The 18,360-nt window shown below is 45.0% G+C and overlaps 1 long non-coding RNA gene across 1 annotated transcript in view; it reads right to left on the bottom strand.

Moving 5' to 3' along the window:
* The window catches only part of LOC138414198 (uncharacterized), a 106,954-nt gene that overhangs the window by 82,825 nt on the left and 5,769 nt on the right, over positions 1-18,360 (bottom strand). Inside the window, exons 2-5 of the long non-coding RNA XR_011246638.1 lie at positions 18,061-18,317; positions 15,992-16,161; positions 10,086-10,977; positions 9,884-9,984 (exon numbers count right to left, since the gene is read on the bottom strand). This is a non-coding gene — a long non-coding RNA (uncharacterized lncRNA). The remainder of the gene's footprint in view (positions 1-9,883; positions 9,985-10,085; positions 10,978-15,991; positions 16,162-18,060; positions 18,318-18,360) is intronic.

Raw genomic sequence — 18,360 nt, forward strand, 5'->3', positions numbered from 1 at the left:
GGAAGATGGGCTTTTCCAGAACTCTGACACTTACCAACACTTTTCCAAGAATGGTCAAGAAATTGATGAAAAATTCAGTGAAAGAGAAGAGAGCACAAGACCAGATACCAACATAGATTTGATTTAAAATGTAGCTATGGTGAAATTTCAATTTGGTGAGGAAAGAATGGTACTTTATTTGATAAGTGTTGCTGGGACTTCCCTGGTGGTCCAGTAGTTAAGACTCCCGCTCCCAATGCAGGAGGCCCGGGTTCTATCCCTGGTCAGGGAACTAGATCCTGCATGCCGCAAGTAAAAAAAAGAGAAAAAAGATCCCGCATGCTGCAATGAAGATCCCGCACGTGGCAACGAAGATCCCACATGCCACAACTAAGACCCAGCGCAGCCAAATAAATAAATATTAAAAAAAAAATAGGGGCTCCCCTGGTGGTGCAGTGGTTAAGAATCCACCTGCCATTGCAGGGGACACGGGTTCGAGCCCTGGTCCAGGAAGATCCCACATGCCGTGGAGCAACTAAGCCCATGCACCACAACTACTGAGCCCACGTGCCACAACTACTGAAGCTCACGTGCCTACAGCCCATGCTCCGCCACAAGAGAAGCCACGGCAATGAGAAGCCCATGCACCACAACGATGAGTAGCCCCTGCTCGCCGCAAATAGAGAAAGCCCGTGTGCAGCAGCGAAGACCCAATGCAGCCAAAAATAAATAAATAAATTAAATAAATTTTTTAAAAAACTGATCAGCAAAAAATAAATAAATAAGTGTTGCTGACTCAACTGGGATCCCACCAGGAAGAAAATGAGGTAGAACCCCTATCTCTCACCATAGTGAAACAAAAAACAAATTTCAGATGGTTTAAATGTGTACATGTAAACAATATGCAGAATATATAAAAATATATTACAAAAAGCCTTTTATTTTATTTTAGGCCGTGCCTTGCAGCTTGCGGGATCTTGGTTCCCCAACCAGGGACTGAACCCAGGCCACGGCAGTGAAAGTGTTGATTCCTAACCCCTGGACCACCGGGGCATTCCCTCCAAAAAACCTTTTAAGCCAGACCAGAAACTATAAGAGAAAAGGTCGACACATTTAATTACATTAAAATGGTAAATTGTTTATGGCTAAAGATACCTCAACCAAAGTCAAAGGGAATTAATAGAATAGGAAACCATTTGAAATCCATGTGAAAGACAAGTTAATATCTATATTATACAAAGAGCTCCTGGGAATTCCCTGCCGGTCCAGTGATTAGGATTCAGCACTTTCACTGCTGTGGCCCAGGTTCAATCCCTGGTTGGGGAGCTAAGATCACGAAAGCCACGTAGCGCGGCCAAAAAAAAAAAAGAGCTCTGATAAAGTGATAAGAAAAAGACAAATAATCCACTGGAAAAAAGGAAAAGGGTAGAAATAGTTCCCAGAAGAGCAATCCAAGTGTCTAACAAGAATATGAAAAGATATTTAGTCTTACTAGTTGTCAGGGAAATGTAAATTAAAGTAATAGCATGTTATCACTTAATACCCACAGATCAGGACTTCCCTGGTGGTCCAGTGGTAAAGAATCCTCCCTATGATGCAGGGGACACCGGTTTGATCCCTGGGCAGGGAACTAAGATCCCACATGCTGTGGGACAACTAAGCCCATGCGCCACAACTACTGAGCTCGCAGTCCTCAACTAGAGAGGCTGCGTGTCACAAACTACAGAGCCCACGCACCCTGGAGCCCACACGCCACAACTAAAGAGAAGCCCAGGCGTTGCACCTAAGACCCAACGCAGCCAAAAATTAATTAATTAAATACCCACAGATCAACAAAAAAGAAAAACACAAATGACACCTATTGTTTGTGGGAATATGGGTAAAATGGCTCTACTCTCATTCATTTCTGGTGAAAAAGTGTTTCCTTACAGCCATTTTGGAAAACAATCTGGAAAGATCTATTAAAATTGAAATATACACACCCTTTAACCCAACAATTCATACCTGGGAATCAACCCACTTTAAAAATAAATAAATAAATAAAAGCAAGAGCACATAAAGATGGATATGTCCAAGAATATTTATGGTAGCATTAATCAAAGTGGTGAAAACAAAACAAGACAAAACTGAAAAACAAAAGGAATACATCTTAATAAGGCAATGAGTGAATAAATGGTGGTGCATCCAGGTTGCAGAATATTATACAGCCATTAAAAAGGAGGAATTTAGCACTATGCTAATTGATGTGAAGGGTTAAGTCAAATAAGCAAGAAGAAGAGATATGTATATAACATGGTCACACTTTTATATAAAAATAGTGACAAAAATAATCCTATACATCAGGGGTCCGCGGCCTGTTAGGAACCGAACCGCACAGCAGGAGGTTAGTAGCAGGCAAGTGAGCAAAGCTTCATCTGCCGCTCCCCATCACTCTCATTACCGCCTGAACCATCGCTCCCATTACTGCCTGAACCATCCACCCCAACATCACCACCCCGTCCATGGAAAAATTGTCTTCCACGAAACCGGTCCCTGGTGCCAAAAAGGTTGGGGACCGCTGCTCTATATGTTCCAGGTTTTTTATGTGTGATTCTATCAACAGGTGGAAAGTCTAGAAGGACACATACCACAGTGTTAACAGTGGTTTTCTGGGGAAGAAAAGTCAAAATGATAAATAAGTAAAAATTTTAAAAGAAAAAGGGCATCTAAAATAATAACCATTTTTCCAACTTTTTGTAAACTAACACATTTGGTGTGTGTAAATGCACAGGGAGGCAAATGAAGGGACAAGCACCAATGTTATAATGGTGGATTTTCTCAGGGTTGGGGGATTTCAGGTGATTTAAATTTTCTCTCTTTTTCTTTTCAACATGCTTAAATTTTTATAATGATCAACATTACTTTTTTCTTCATTGAGGGAAAAAATGTCGTGTGTGTGGGTATGATCAACAAATCTTGGTATGGGATTGGCATTATGGGATAGGAAGAGGATGGAGCCAAGGAAACTCAATTACCCTCCGCTCCCTGGTACCCTCCATCCCCTTATTCCCTCCATTCCCTGGTGCCCTCCATCCCATGGTACCCTCCATTCCCTGGTGCCCTCCATCCCCTTATTCCCTCCATTCCCTGGTGCCCTCCATCCCATGGTACCCTCCATCCCTTGGTACCCTCCATCCCATGGTACCTTCCATTCTCTGGTATCCTCCACCCCCTGGTACCCTCCATTCCCTGGCACCCTCCATTCCCTGGTACCCTCCATTCACTGGCACCCTCCATCCCCAGGTACCCTCCATCCCATGGTACCTTCCATTCCTGGTGCCCTCTATCCCCTGGTACCCTCCATCCCTTGGTACCCTCCATTCCCTGGTACCCTCCATTGACTGGCACCCTCCATCCCCTCTGCCTGCTTGTTCCCTTCAATCACTCATCACAGTCAGTAAGTAGCTTGTTAGAAGGGAGGAGGGGAGACCAGGAAAGTGTGATGTCATGGGCACCCAGGGAGAGAGCATATAAAATGAAGGAGTGCCAAGAGCTTCAAATGCTGCAGAGAAGGCAGGTAAGACAAAGACTGAAACTGTCCCTGCAATTTAGTGACAGGGAAGTCTAAAGACCTTGAGTAGAGCAGATTTAGTGGCATGCAGGCACCAGAGGCCACCCTGCAGAGGGTGAGGGAGTATGAGGGGGCCAAGGGAAAAAAGCCCGCTTGGTAGACCAGAAGGACACAGGGGTGGGTAAGGATGATTTGAATTAGATGTCAATTTTAAAATGTGTGAGGGGCTACATGGTTTTTCAAATTTATTTAGGCATACACAAGCATAAAAAGTTGAAATCATAGGTGTAGACAACCCCTTCTGAAAGTGTGGCTGTGAGTGGGATAAAAATGTGATGGCAGGACCTTGAGGGGATTAGCAGGCTTACTCCAAGAGAGAGACTTGAGCCTGTTCATCAGCTTATGGGATGGGGCCAGTTGGGAGGGGGAGGGGACTGAATATGTTTGAAAAGAGATCATGAGGGGAGCCCCAGAGAGGCCCATGTTCCCAGGCCTGGCTGCACATCAGAATCACTGGGCCCACCCAGAACTACTCATTCAGACTCTCCAGAGGCTGAGCCAAAAAATCTGGACTTTAAATAAGACACTTGAAGAGCACTAAAAAATATAGCAATCATCTAGGAATAAATTTAACAAAAGAGGGACTTCCCTGGTGGCGCAGTGGTTAGGAATCCGCCTGCCAATGCAGGGAACATGGGCTTGCGCCCTGGTCCGGGAAGATCCCACATGCCACAGTGCAACTAAGCCCGTGCGCCACAACTACTGAGCCTGTGCTCTAGAGCCCATGAGCCACAACTACTCAGCCCGCACACCACAACTACCAAAGCTCGCATACCATAGAGCCCCTGTGCTGCAACTACTGAAGCCTGCGCACCTAGAGCCCGTGCTCTGCAACAAGAGAAGCCACCGCAATAAGAAGCCCAAGCACCGCAACGAAGAGTAGCCTCCACTCGCCACGACTAGAGAAAGCCCGCGCACAGCAATGAAGATCCAGTGCAGCCAAAAAAAAAAAAAAAATTAACAAAAGATGTGCAAAACACATTATAGAGAAAAAAATTTTTAATTAACTGAATAAATGTATGTGTGTGAGTATACGCATGAGTGGACACACACACACACACACTCACACCATGTTCGAAGACTGGAAGACAAACTTCCAGGATGCAAACTTCTAGTCATAAGATTAATAAGTTTTGGGGATGTAATGTACAGCATGGTGATTATAGCTAATAATACTCTATTATATACTTGAAATTGCTAAGAGAGTAGATCTTAAATGTCCTCACCATACAAAAGAAATGGTAATTATGTGACTGGTTGGAGTGTTAGCTAATGCTATGGTGGTAATCATTTTGCAATTTATAAATGTATTAAATCATCACATTGTACACCTTAAAAATACACAGTGTTATACATCAATTATATCTCAATAAAGCTGGAAAAAAAACAAATTTTGTTAGGTCTCCCCCATCTTCTATCTTCTCTTCTTAATATGTGCACATTTGAAAAAAAAAAAAGAATTAGAAGACTCATTTTTGAACAAGGTATTGACCTGTAGAGTCAATGCAATCAAATCAAAATCCTCATGGTTTGTTTTTCTTTTTTGGTAGAATGTGACAGGTTGATTCTAAAATACATATGGAGGGGGCTTCCCTGGTGGCACAGTGGTTAAGAATCTGCCTGCCAATGCAGGGGACACAGGTTCGAGCACTGGTCCGGGCAGATCCCACATGCCACGGAGCAATTAAGCCCATGAGCCACAACTACTAAGCCCGCGCGCCTAGAGCCTGTGCTCCACAACAAGAGAAGCCACCGCAATGAGAAGCCTGTGCACTGCAACGAAGAGTAGCCCCCACTCGCTGCAACCAGAGAAAAGCCCACGTGCAGCAACAAAGACCCAACGCAACCAATATAAATTAATTAATTAAATTTATAAAATAAATAAAAGAATATGGCAATGAAATGGCCAAGAATATCTTCCTAAATATATATATATATATATATATATATATATATAGGAATATCGCTCTACTGAATATCAAACTTCATAAAAGTACAGTGATTAGGAGAGGGTGGTATTTTTGCAAGGATAGACGACTGAAGAAAAGACTAGAAGCTGACACTGAGGTGGACACAAGCTGTGATTTATGTAGCACAAAAGAGTGCAGGGAAAGATGAGCCTTTTCGATAAACAGATTGAGTGTTCATACAGGGAAAAAATGAAACTCGACCCTTACCTCACACCATAGTGGGATAATAAAGACAATAAAAGATTAGAATAAAGAACAATAAAGATTATAAAAGGCGATAGAAGGTGAAAGAAACGTTTGAGGATGAAAGCCTCAGGGTGGTGACAGATTACTTTTCCTGATACAAAAGCACCAACCTTAAATGAAAAGTCTGACAAATTTGGCGTCATTAAGATTAATAAATAATTCCATTTGTACAACATTCTAAAACAGGCAAAACTGGGACTTCCCTGGTGGTCCAATGGTAAAGAATCCTCCTTCCAATGCAGGGGACACAGGTTCGATCCCTGGTCAGGGTCCTAAGATCCCACATGCTGCGGGGTGACTAAGCCCGTGCACCACAACTACGGAGCTCACAAGTCTGAACGAGAGAGCCTGCACGCCCCAAACTACAGAGCCCACATGACCTGGAGCCTGCACACCACAACAAGAGAGAGAAAAACCCACACGCCACAACTAGAGAGAAGCCCGCGCACCACAACGAAGAGTCCCCACGCCGCAATGAAAGATGCCACATGACGCAACGAAGATCACGTGTGCTGCAACTAAGACCCAACGCAGTCAAAAAAATAAATTAAATAAATATTAGAAAATAACTGCAAATTTTAAAGAAGAGAGGTGCTTCTTTAAAAAATAAATAAATAAAACAGGCAAAACTACCCCATAGTGTCTAGGAAAGCAAACTCAGGCTGCAAATGATCAAGAGAAGCAAGAATGAGATTGCACAGAAGTCAGGGTGGTGGTTCCATGTAGGGGAGGAGGGGCTGAGGCTTTGAGTCGAACAACATTCTTTTTTTTTTTTTTTTTTGGCCAAACCGTCTTAGTTCCCCAACCAGGGATTGAACCCATGACCCCCTGCATTGGAAGGGCGGAGTCTTAACCACTGGACCACTGGGGAAGTCCCCAGTGTTCTCTTTCTTGACCTTGATGAGGTTACAATGGGAGTTGGCTTTGTAATAACACATTAACTTATACATTTATGTTTTGTGCTTTTTTCTGTATCTATAAAGGTTTTAAGGGAAAAATCACACTTCCCGTGTGATTCTGATGAGCAACCACATCTAGGCACCCCTCATCTAGAGCCTCAGTGGAGTAGCACTGTAAGAGCCACGTCTGTTTCTGGTGATGGAATCTAATCCTGACTCACAGATCTCAGACATCAACTCACAAATCTGAAAAACCCAGGGTAGTTTCAGGAATGGTTGGTTCCAGATACTCCAACGAGATTGTTAGGAACCTCCCCTCTTTGCTCGGCTCTCCTCCTTATCCTGCAGGCTCTCGACCCCAGGACAGCCCTCACCAGTCCAGGCTAAGTTCTGCAAGGTGAACCACATGAGCAGAAAGAAAACGTCCCCTTCTCTGGCGTCTCAGCAATGGTACTGGGTTGGCTCTCCCTGGACTGAACAGGGTCACATGCCCACCCCTGACCCATTGATGTGGCCAAGAATCTGAAGTATGATTGCCCAGATGTGAGGGTAGAGTCAGCCTCACCTGAATCATATTATCCATATGGGAGAAAAAATGAAGTTTCCTCCAAGGAATAAGTGGGTGTCATTACCAACAGAAAAGGGAAAAGATGCTTGGGCAGAACAATAGGGATCAATGGGCTAGAAGCCCCAGTGGGGTCAGGGGAGAGGTGTGGTAGAGGAAAGTGGGCAGGGGTTGGGGGAGGTGATTGTCACTAAAGAGTGGGACGTCTGAATTGTAATTTCAGAGGTGGAGCAGTTTCGGGTGATGACAGGGTCCAAGGCGTGGCCTTGGTGGTGGGTGGCAGGGCTGTCAAGGAGCCAAGACCCCAGGGTGTTGGAGGCTCGAGAGCTCACGCCCAAGTCTTCATTAGTAAGGGCGGAACCCTAATAAAATGTGGGCACATGTGACTCAGTCTCAGAATGGTATCTGACACAAGAAATACAACCCAATAGCCTAAAGTAATTAACAAGCAATTTCATTCTTTAGTCACACCTCTCAAGGGATTTAAAGGGAGTCAAATACATAGTTCAAAGCCACACTAATTAAAATCTCCTCATGCCCTGGAGCTACTCAATCTCTATCTCCCACCAAAAAAAAAAATAAAGCGATCAAAAATGCTCCTCGTCCATACCCAGCTCAACTCAGCCACTTTCCCAAATGGAAGAATCAGTCTTCTTTAGGAAGGGAAGATGGAGGGAGGAGAAATTGGACCAATAATTACAGGACTCTTTTATTTTTGGGGGGGGGGGCACATGTCTATGCCAGCCTCTCACTGACCATTTTTGCCCCATCACAAGGAGAATGACCTAGAAGGTAAGTAAAAACAGCCACTGGGAGGGCCGCCACGAGGTGCCACAAAATGAACAGGAGTTTTTACACTTGTGGTCTCCAAACCCACCCCTCTCTTTGTGAGCCTCCATCTCAGAACCTGGAATTAATGTTGAATAAGCAGGAACAATCATGGCAGAAGCTCAAGCAGGAGCCACTTCCTCCTCTCAATAACAGACCTAGTAGGTTTTTTAATTTACTTTAACAATAAACATGGACTTGTTTTATTCAGTATAATAAATCGAGAATTAACATTTTGTTTGTTTGTTTCTTTGTTCTGGCTGTGTGTGTGGCTTGCGGGGATCTTAGTTCCCCGACCAGGGATCGAACCCAGGCACCCTACAGTGGAAGCACAGAGTCCTAACCACTGGACTGCCAGGGAATTCCCCAAGAATTAACATTTTGAGGAAAATCATTCTGAGGCTGTCAATGACACTGGTCAGTTCTGGACCTTTGACTTTAAGTCTAACAAGCGGTAATGCAAATTTAAATAATAATGAAGTACTATCTCTCACCCATTAAACAGGAAAAAAAGTAAAATAATAAAATCCAAAATTGGTGAAGTTATTGGGAAAAAAGTACATCCATACATTATTAGTTCAATCCTTTTTGAGGAGAAAGGTGATCTGACAATACTCATCAAATTCCATACAATATTTATTCATAAAATCATTCAAAAGATGAAGAAAATCACACACCTTCTCATGCTTCACCACTATCAACCCTCCAGGGCTGGGCATAGATTGCCTTATCTTTTTTTTCCAACTTTTTGTATTCTAGTAAAATACACATAACATAAAATTAACCATCTTAACCATTTTTAAGTGTACAGTTCAATGTAAGTACATTCATATTATTGTGCAACCATCTACCTCCAGAACCATTTTCATTTGGCAAAACTGAAACTCTGTAGCCATTAAACAATAACTCACCATTGCCCCCTCCCCTCAGCCCCTGGAAACCACCATTCTACTTTCTGCCTCTATGAATTTGACTGTTAGGTACCTCTTATAAGTGGAATCATACAGTATTTGTCTTCTTGTGATGGGCTTATTTCATTTAGCATAATACCCTCAAAGTTTACCCATGTTGTAACATTTGTCAAAACTCCCTTCCTTTTTAAGGCTGAATAATAATACATTTTATGTATACACCACATTTGCTTATCCATTCATCTGTTGAAGGACACTTGGGTGGCATCCACCCTTTAGCTATTGTGAATAATGCTGCTATGAACATGGGTGCTCAAATATCTCTTCAAGGTCCTACTTTTAACTCTTTGGGGCATATACCCAGAAGTGGAATTGTGGGTCATGTGCTATATTGTCTCTTCTTTTGGGGGTTATGGCCTGGCTTCAGAATTAGAGGGTATTAAGAAGTTGGAGGGGATTGGCTGTGTGACCTTGGGCAGGTTACTTTCCCTCTCTGAGAGCAGATTCATGTTTCCAAACAGGAACTTTTGTTAACCACACACATTCCCAAGCCCATTTTCCTGGGAGATTCTAATTCAGTGCCTGTCCTGGGACCCAGGAAATCTGAATTTTTTTAAAAGAGCCTCAGGTGATTTTTATCATCATACAGGTTTGGGAATCACAGGGCCCGAGGAATTCCAAAGGCCGCTGTAGCTGTGACTATGACTTCAGTGGTTAAGAGAGTAATGTGGAGTCCTACTGACTGGGTTAAATTCCTGGTGGCCAGTTACCAGCACCACCTCCATTTCATCCCCTAAAGGAGGGTAATGGCGCCTACCACAGGACTGTTGCATTAAGTAAATGGAAGTGAAAGAAAATAAAGATTTAGCATTTACCTAGTACTCAAAAAAGTTTTCGAAAATCTTTGCGTTATTCCCAGTGGTCCTCTCCTTCAGCCTGGCTGGCCCTCTCGCAGCGGGTAGGTTCCTGTCGCCACCTGGTGGTGAGACTAAGTCAGTGCATTCACACAGCCTTTCCCCCAGTCCCCCACCCAACTCTGCCCCAACTCCCCCCCTACCCATTCCATCCCAAGCTCACCCTACTCAGAAGCCTCAAGTCCCTCCGTAAAGGTGGAAGACCAAGGCGGGAGGGCCTGGGGTCTGAGGGTCCCAGCAGCCCCGAGAGTCCATTCCACAGCCTCAACCTAGTGATGGTGAGTCATTGGCACAGCTCTGCCTCCCTGGAGGGTCCTGCACAGGCTGGTCTGTCCTGCCCCCTCCTTAATAGTAAGGATGGAGTTGAGTGCCAGCTCTGTGCTGGGGGCCTTACAGACATTGTCTCATTCAGCCCTCACATAAAGTAGAGGGACTTATACCGTTTCCACAGATAAGGAAATTGAGGCTCAGAGAAGTTAAGTGACTGGCACACAGTCACACAGCTTGCAATGGCAGAGCCAAGTCTCAAACCCAGGTGGATCTTAAACCACGGCTATTTCTACCAAGCTACAAGACCTCTAAACTAGTGATTCCCCACCTTGGCTGGACATTTAATTCACCTGGGGAACCTTAACGACTACTAATGCCTGGGCTCCACCCCAGAGATTCTGGTTAATTGGTCTGGGATATGGCTTGAGCACTGGGGTTTTGTGAAGCTCCCCTAAGTATTCTTGTGGGCAGCCAGTGAGAACCACTGCTCTAAATTCACCCATTTTGTTTTCTGTTTCTTGGGGCTCTGGGGGTAATGGCAAACTTCCCATAAGCGATCTGAACCGAAGTGTTCCGCTTCCGCCAGCCTCACAGATGCAGTGGAGGGCGAGAGTGCCACGTGACAGTCCAAGCCTGGAGCAGAAGTCCAGGTTCTACCGCAGGGAGGATAGTGGAAGGTGTGCTCCCAGGCGCGCCAGCACCCACTCTGGAGCGAGGCCTGAGGATGTGGGGCCCCGCGTTCTGCTGCGTACTGGCTGTGTCCTTGGGCAAGTGACTGCACCTCTCTGTGAAGTTGCGGGTATGGAAAACATGTATGAAAGTAGCATCAACCGCATAAAATGGCTGAGCATTAAATGAGCTAATTAAGAGAAAACCCACTTAGAACAATGCCCGGAACCCAGCAAGCTCTCAATAAATGTTACAACTACTGCTGCTGCTATTATTATTATTCCTGACTCTGACAATAGCTCCCTATGTGGACTACTCACCAATTGATCAGGAGCAGCAAAAACCCTCTCCCGTTTCATAACTACTATTCTCTCAAATCAAAAACAGAGCCCCGCCCAGAGGCGGGCACATGACTCGAGCTGGCCAATCAGAGTACCTCCATTCTCAGACTTAAACCGACAGCTCCAGGAGTAAGCAAGTGACCAAGTAGAGCCAGTCAGGCCCCCACCTGGGGGAACTGATGTGGTCAGGGAGCCATCAGAGGTCACCTTTCCTGCTAACGCAGAGGAAAGCAGAGTGGGAGAGAGACTTGGGGACTCCTTTTGAGCCCCTGGGTACAGCCATGCCTGAGGTGAGACTGCGTCTAGCTGGCCCAGTTGAGGGGCCAATCAGTTCCCTTTTGAGCTTATGCTAGTTTGCACTGTACTTCTGTCACCTGCCATCAGCAGAATCCTGATGGGGAACTACCCAACAGTGAAATAGCATCTGCCTTTCTTGAGGGCTTCCTGGAGATGGTGCTGTATTGAGTGCTTCTCAAACTTGAGTGGGTATCTGAATCCCCAGAGGATGTGCTAGAATGCTGATCGCTGGGCCCTACCCCAGAGCTGCTGATGGTCAGAGGTGAAATCTGAGAATCTGCGCTTCTAACATGTTCTGGAGTGACGCTGATGCTGCTGGTCTGGGGAACCCACTTTGAGAACCACTGCTTTACTGAGAGGAGTAATTTCAAGAGTGAGAGTTTCAGGCCCCACAGGAGGCTCTGGTCACTCAAGGAACTTTTAAAACTCCTACTTCCCAAGACCCACTCCATACCAATTAACTCGGAATTTCTGAGAGGTAAGACCAAGCATCAGCACTTTTTAAAGCCTCCTGAGCTGAGTAATTCTAACACACAGCTGTGGTTGGGCATCATGACCCCCAAATGAACCCAAACCCAGACTGAACTTCAGTTTTACCCAGATTTGCCTTCAGCTTGGTCCAGACATCTCCCAGTTGCAGGCCCTTGGGCCAGCCCTGTGCTGGGCCGTCTGCAAACTTATTACCAATCTCACAGTCCTGTAAGGCCTCTATCATCATCCCATTTTATAGATGGGAAAACTGAGGGTTATGTCCACCTGGGGAAGAAAGCAGCAGAGCAGGATTCTAACCCAATAGTGCTCAGCTTTTCTCTTCTTCCTGATGCCACTTTGCCTCAGTGTTTCCCAGGAATGCATGGCATTTGGGGCTGGACCACCGTGCCTGTTTCCCACATTACAGGACATCTAGAACCTCGAGCTCCTGCCTCTAAACACCATGAGCAAACCACACACACACACACACTCTGTTGTCATTGTGACAATTCAAAACACCCCACACGACTTCCCTGGTGGCACAGTGGTTAAGAATCTTCCCGCCAATGCAGGGGACATGGGTTTGAGCCCTGGTCCAGGAAGATCCCACATGCCACAGAGCAACTAAGCCCATGCGCCACAACTACTGAGCCTGTGCTCTGGAGCCCACAAGCCACAACTACTGAGCCCACGTGCCACAACTACTGAAGCCCGCATGCCTAGAGCCTGTGCTCCGCAACAAGAGAAGCCACCGCAATAAGAAGCCCGCACACTGCAACAAAGAGTAGGCCCCACTCATCGCAACTAGAGAAAGCCCGCAGCAACGAAGACCCAACACAGCCAAAAATAAATAAATAAAAATAAATAAATAAACAAAACACTCCATACATTTCCAAATGCCTCACCTGAGTACCACTGCTTCAGACACTAAGCCCCAGGCATATCCCAGAACACTTAAATGTCCCTTCCTAAGTCTGCCCAACACCTCCAGTGACACCTAGCCCTGCTATTAGATTCTTCCAATTTCTGACTTAAAATCCAACCCTAGTATAAACTTCAGCTCAAAACCTCACCCCAACCTGACTCTAGCCATAATCAAGTTCTTGAATTGCTTGTTAAACCTAAAACCAACCTCACAACCTTCCTAAAACCTGACTTCCAGACCCAGTCCTTCAGATGCCATCATTGATCTGAGTCTTCAGAATATCTAAATGTCCCCCTTAACTACACATCCTCACCTCAGCTCTCTCCACCTTATTTTTTATTTATTCTCCACAGCCTTTCTGAATGTACAGTTCTCGTCAGCTCACCTTCTGTTCAACAACTTTCCAAGGCTTCTTAGCACCCACTCATGCCCACTAGCATTAAATGTCATCTTCAGTAGGACCCAAACATAACTTTCTAGTTGCAGCCATTTGCATTAGGTTCAATTACAAGTTTAAAAAAATCCCCATGTCACAGTGACTTCAGCAAGATGTGTTTGTGGGTTTTTTTTTTTCTTCTTCTTCTCTCTCTCTCTCTCTCAAATCAAGGCTCCTAGCTGGTTGCTCCACAGGGGCAGCTCACATTCCCAAGGTTACCTCATGGTCCAAGATGGCTGCTAGAGCTCCAGCCATTAGGTCCTCTTGCCAGTCAGTGAGAAGGAAAAAGTAACCAAGAAGGGTGCATCTCTTCTGTAAAGGACCCTCCCCAATAGCTGGAATTTAGCTACATGGATGCAAGGAAAGCTGGGACACGTCTTTTTCTGCGTGTCTATATGCTCAGCTACAAATCAGGGACTTCATTATTAAGGAAGAAGAAGACATACTGGAGGACAAGTAGATGCTTCCAGGCCATTACACCTCCCTCCCTACCCCTAGGAAAGACCTCAGTTTTGAATCTTATATCATCAGACTATATTATTCTTCAAGGATTTTGGCTCCTGGCTCATGATTCTGTGGCATGCTCCTGTCCTAATTCTTAGTGATTCCTTATCCAAACTCTTCCAATGCCCAGCCTCTCCGTTTGTTGCCATGCACTCCTCTCCCCTGTGGTCTTGTCCTCTACTTTCCCTGTGCCACTAGATTCCATCATCACTCTGTCATAACTGACACACACACAACCCCAAGAGTTTCCATCACATCTCTACCACTCTCTAACCCAGCTCACTCCCTTTCAAAGTTTCCGCAGGGACTAGAGATAACACAATACTGCACACCTAGTAGGTGCTTGTCAATGGGATGGCTCCACCAAGCACCAGCTGTGTGACCTTAGACAAGTTACTTAACTTCTCTGAGCCACAGACATGAAAGTGTGCTGTGAGAATAAATTGAAAGCACTGGGCACAGTGCCTGGCACATGGTAGGAGTCATTATTGATCAGCGCCATAGTCACTGGTGGTAGCAAATCTTCGTCTTCTGAAAGTAGATTTAATTTTAGAAAACAACTAAAATTCAGGTGGAATTGAGTCTGGTGACTATTGCCAGTGATCGAGCTGAGAAATGTCATTTTTAGACCAAAACAAAGTGTAATTATAAAGCCACAAGCTTGTTTTTCTTTGTGGAGAGGCTTGGTGTTCTGATGTCAGATCAGAAGGTATCAGAAGTTATGTGTGTTCCTGATCTGAATCTTATCCCTAAACTCACCCTCATTTTCACCAAAATCTTGACAGCCAATCCTAAACCCACCCACCCCTGACCCAAATCTAAACATTGACACCGCCTCGAATTTTCCCACACGTGCTCACCACTTTGGCCCCTACCAAAACTCTGAAGTTCCTTTCTATTCTTTTCTGAGTTCCACTTTGCTACTTTCTGTTCCTATCATGATCTGGACCCAGACTAACTCTCAAAGGACTCAAAAAACATGTCATTGCATCCAAAGTGTACAAAATTTGAATACATTCTCCTCAAAAGTAACTAAGTAGGGGGCTTCCCTGGTGGCGCAGCAGTTGAGAATCTGCCTGCCAATGCAGGGGACGCGGGTTCGAGCCTTGGTCTGGGAGGATCCCACATGCCGCCGAGCAGCTAGGCCCGTGAGCCACAACTGCTGAGCCTGCGCGTCTGGAGCCTGTGATCCGCAGCAAGAGAGGCCGCAACAGTGAGAGGCCCGCGCACCGCGATGAAGAGCGGTCCCCGCTCGCCACAACTAGAGAAAGCCCTCGCACAGAAACGAAGACCCAACACAGCCAAAAATAAATGAATAAATAAATATTTAAAAAAAAAAAAAAGTAACTAAGTAGGGACTTCCCTGGTGGCCAGTGGTAAAGAATCCGCCTTGCAATGCAGGGGGCGAGGGTTAGAACCCTGGTCAGGGAACTAAGATCTCACATGCTGCGAGGCAGCTAAGCCCGCGTGCCACAGCTACTGAGCTCGCCCACCTCAACTAGAGCCTGCCTGCTGCAAACTACAGAGCCCATGCACTCCGGAGCCTGTGTACCACAACTAGATTAGAGAAAATCTGCCGCCCAACTAAGAGCCCGCGTGCTGCAATGAAAGATCCCCACGTGCCGCACCTAAGACCTGATGCAGCCAAAAAATAATAAAAATTTTAAAAAAAAGTAACTAAGTAAATGTGAAACTTTTTAACTAAAATTATTTTTCATGTGTTTTGAGAAGTGACTTTTCTTCTTATATATTCAAAATTATGTATTAAAATTTAAAGGGAAATATAGTTTACACTTAATAAATATCCAAAATTAATCAAATTTAAATGGTTTTTAGAAATTTTAATTCCATCTTATTAAACACTTTTAGAAAAACTGAACTGTTCTCAAAATAGCATCCAACTAGTTGCCAACATGAAGAATTGCTGCCATGCTTCACACGTCATGTCCAGACCTACATATGCACAAGTTTAAGTCATGTGAATTGTTCAATACTGTACAATGTTCCTCAGCTGCCATGTGCAACTGTTATGAAGACAGTGCTGATTCATGAGACCCTTCAGAACATGAAAAGAAACAAGTAAATGGACACTTTGTTATGCAAGTATCTGTGATATCCATGCAACCCGAGAAGAGAGATATGAGAACTGCATTTACCTTTGCTTTCACTTAAAAGCTTCTGCTGCTCAAATCTTCCCCGCAGCTCCAAAGCAGGGTCCATCTCTGGCATTGGCCGAAGCTCAGCTGACACGCCTCCCACAGGCCGGTGCAGGAATCTTTGTTCTGAGAACAGTGGGCAAGAGATGTGGAGCAGTGTTCCCTGGGGCCTGAACAGTGTTAGGACGGGGATGTTTACGTTTACAGCCTGCTGAGCGCCAGGCACCCTGTGGTTCTTGGCATGGATTTGTTTGGGGGTGGACATTCTCCAGAACCCTCTGAAGGGCGGTTCTTAGGCAGGGTCACTCTGGTGACCCTGGTCGAGGGGACCCCACTGCTCCATGGTGCCGTGTTCTTTGCTGCTTGGAAACATTTGGCATAAGCTGTGCCTTTTACCTGGAACATTCTCTTTCCTAGTCTTTGAAATCCTTCAGGTCTCAGTTTAAAATTTCACTTCTCAGACAGCCTCATCTGTTCTCTATATCCAGACTGCCCCCCACCCAGCCCCGCTATTCTCACGGAACCCAGTTCTTTCCCTTCTTGGAATTTATTACAATTAATAATAATGAGAGCATTATAACTAATTTGTTTATTTATGGCTTTACCATCTGTCTTTCTCACAAGAATGGAAGCTCCATGAGGGCAGGGACCACATCTTTTTGTCCATTACTGTATAACCAGTACTGTTTGGCACAGAGTCAGTGCCCAGGAAATACTTGTTGACTGACTCTCAGCTGTGAGCTTCCTTACTTTCATATCAGGGTTTTAGTGTCTGCCTTATAAATATCATCATGAGGGTGGAGAGAGAATGGGAACAAGGGCCTCATGCACGGTAGGTGGTCAATAAATGCTATTATGATTATTACACATTCAGAGTCAGATGAGGACCAAAGAATCTTGGAGGTTGGGACTTGAGGGCTATTTAGGGTTGGATGGGTTTCATGTAATAGGGATTCCAGGAGGGAGCAGCTTGAACAAAGGCATGAAGGAGAGAAAGTATAAAGGAAATAAGTAAACCTATGGGGCTGGATGGAGAGTAGGGTATGAGACAGCCCTGTAGTTAGAAAGGCAGATTGGGACCAGATCAGGGAGAGCCTTGAATGCCAACTCAGCACACTTAAACTTGATCGTAGGGACCCAATGACAATTTTTGAGCAAAGGTGTCAACAGAAGAAGTGGTATTTTAGGAAGATTAATTATGGCGCATCTGAATCAGGTGGACCAAGGAAGTGGCGAAAGACAAAAAGACTGTTTCATTCAAATTCCATCTCTAATCGTTTCGACTGTATAAAATATAAAAGGGTTAAGAACAAAAGCTCTGACAGGAGACAGAGCTGGTTTTCATCTGGCTGATACTGAGCAGGTCACTTCACCTCCCTGGGCCTCAGTTTCTCCACCTATAAAATGGAGATAATAATCTCTACCTCGCCTATCTCATTGGACTCTTTTCCAGTGAAAATCACATGAAATAAGGAATTCCCTGGTAGTCCAGTGGTTAGGCGCTTTCACTGCCGAGGCCCAGGTTCAATCCCTGCTCTGGGAACTAAGATCCCACAAGCCGCACAGCCAAAAAAAAGAAAAACTGTGCTCATTAATTCACACATGAAAAAAAGGAACCCCAATCATGTGTCAAGTTGTGCTGTAAATGCTGAGGAGACAGAGATGAAGCTGAAGTGCTCTGAAAAGGAGCACATAATTACCAATTTTTGAGCGCTCACTGTTTGCAACTTGCCATCTGTCATCTCACTTAATCTGCACAACATCCCTACTAGGTCAGTGCTTTATCAAACCCACTTTATAAATGAGGAAATGGAGGCCCAGAGAGGTTAAATCTGTCACCCAAGGATATTCACCTCTTAAGCGGCAGAGCTTAGAGCTTGGGCTCAGGACTGACCCATGCCTGACACAGCTGCCTCCCTCCTAGTCCTAGACCTTTGAATACATCTGCCTGTTTCCAACCTCTAGGTCTCTATCTTGCTGTTCCCTTTCCAGATATAGCCCATCCCACTTTTTTTTTTTCCTTTTTTCTTTTCTTTTTTTTTTCTTTTTGGCTGCAGAACTTCCCTCACCTTTTTGAGTTTCAAGTTTTAGATCAGGTTTCAGGAAGCCTCTAGGACCCCCAATAGGGCCCCTCTTCTGGGCTTCCTCTGCACTTAGCCAAACCTCTCCCATGATATTAATCACATCAACACTACATCCCTTGTCTCTAAACTCTTAAAAAAGCATGTTCCTGGGAGTTCCCTGGTGGTCCAGTGGTTAAGCCTCCACGCTCTCACTGCTGAGGGCCTGGGCTTGATCCCTGGTTGGGGAACTGAGATCCCACGAGCTGCAAGGTGAGCCAAAAAAAAAAGTTCCTTATCAGTAAAAAG

Source organism: Delphinus delphis, chromosome 10 (genome assembly GCF_949987515.2).
Source record: "Delphinus delphis chromosome 10, mDelDel1.2, whole genome shotgun sequence".
NCBI lineage: Eukaryota > Metazoa > Chordata > Mammalia > Artiodactyla > Delphinidae > Delphinus > Delphinus delphis.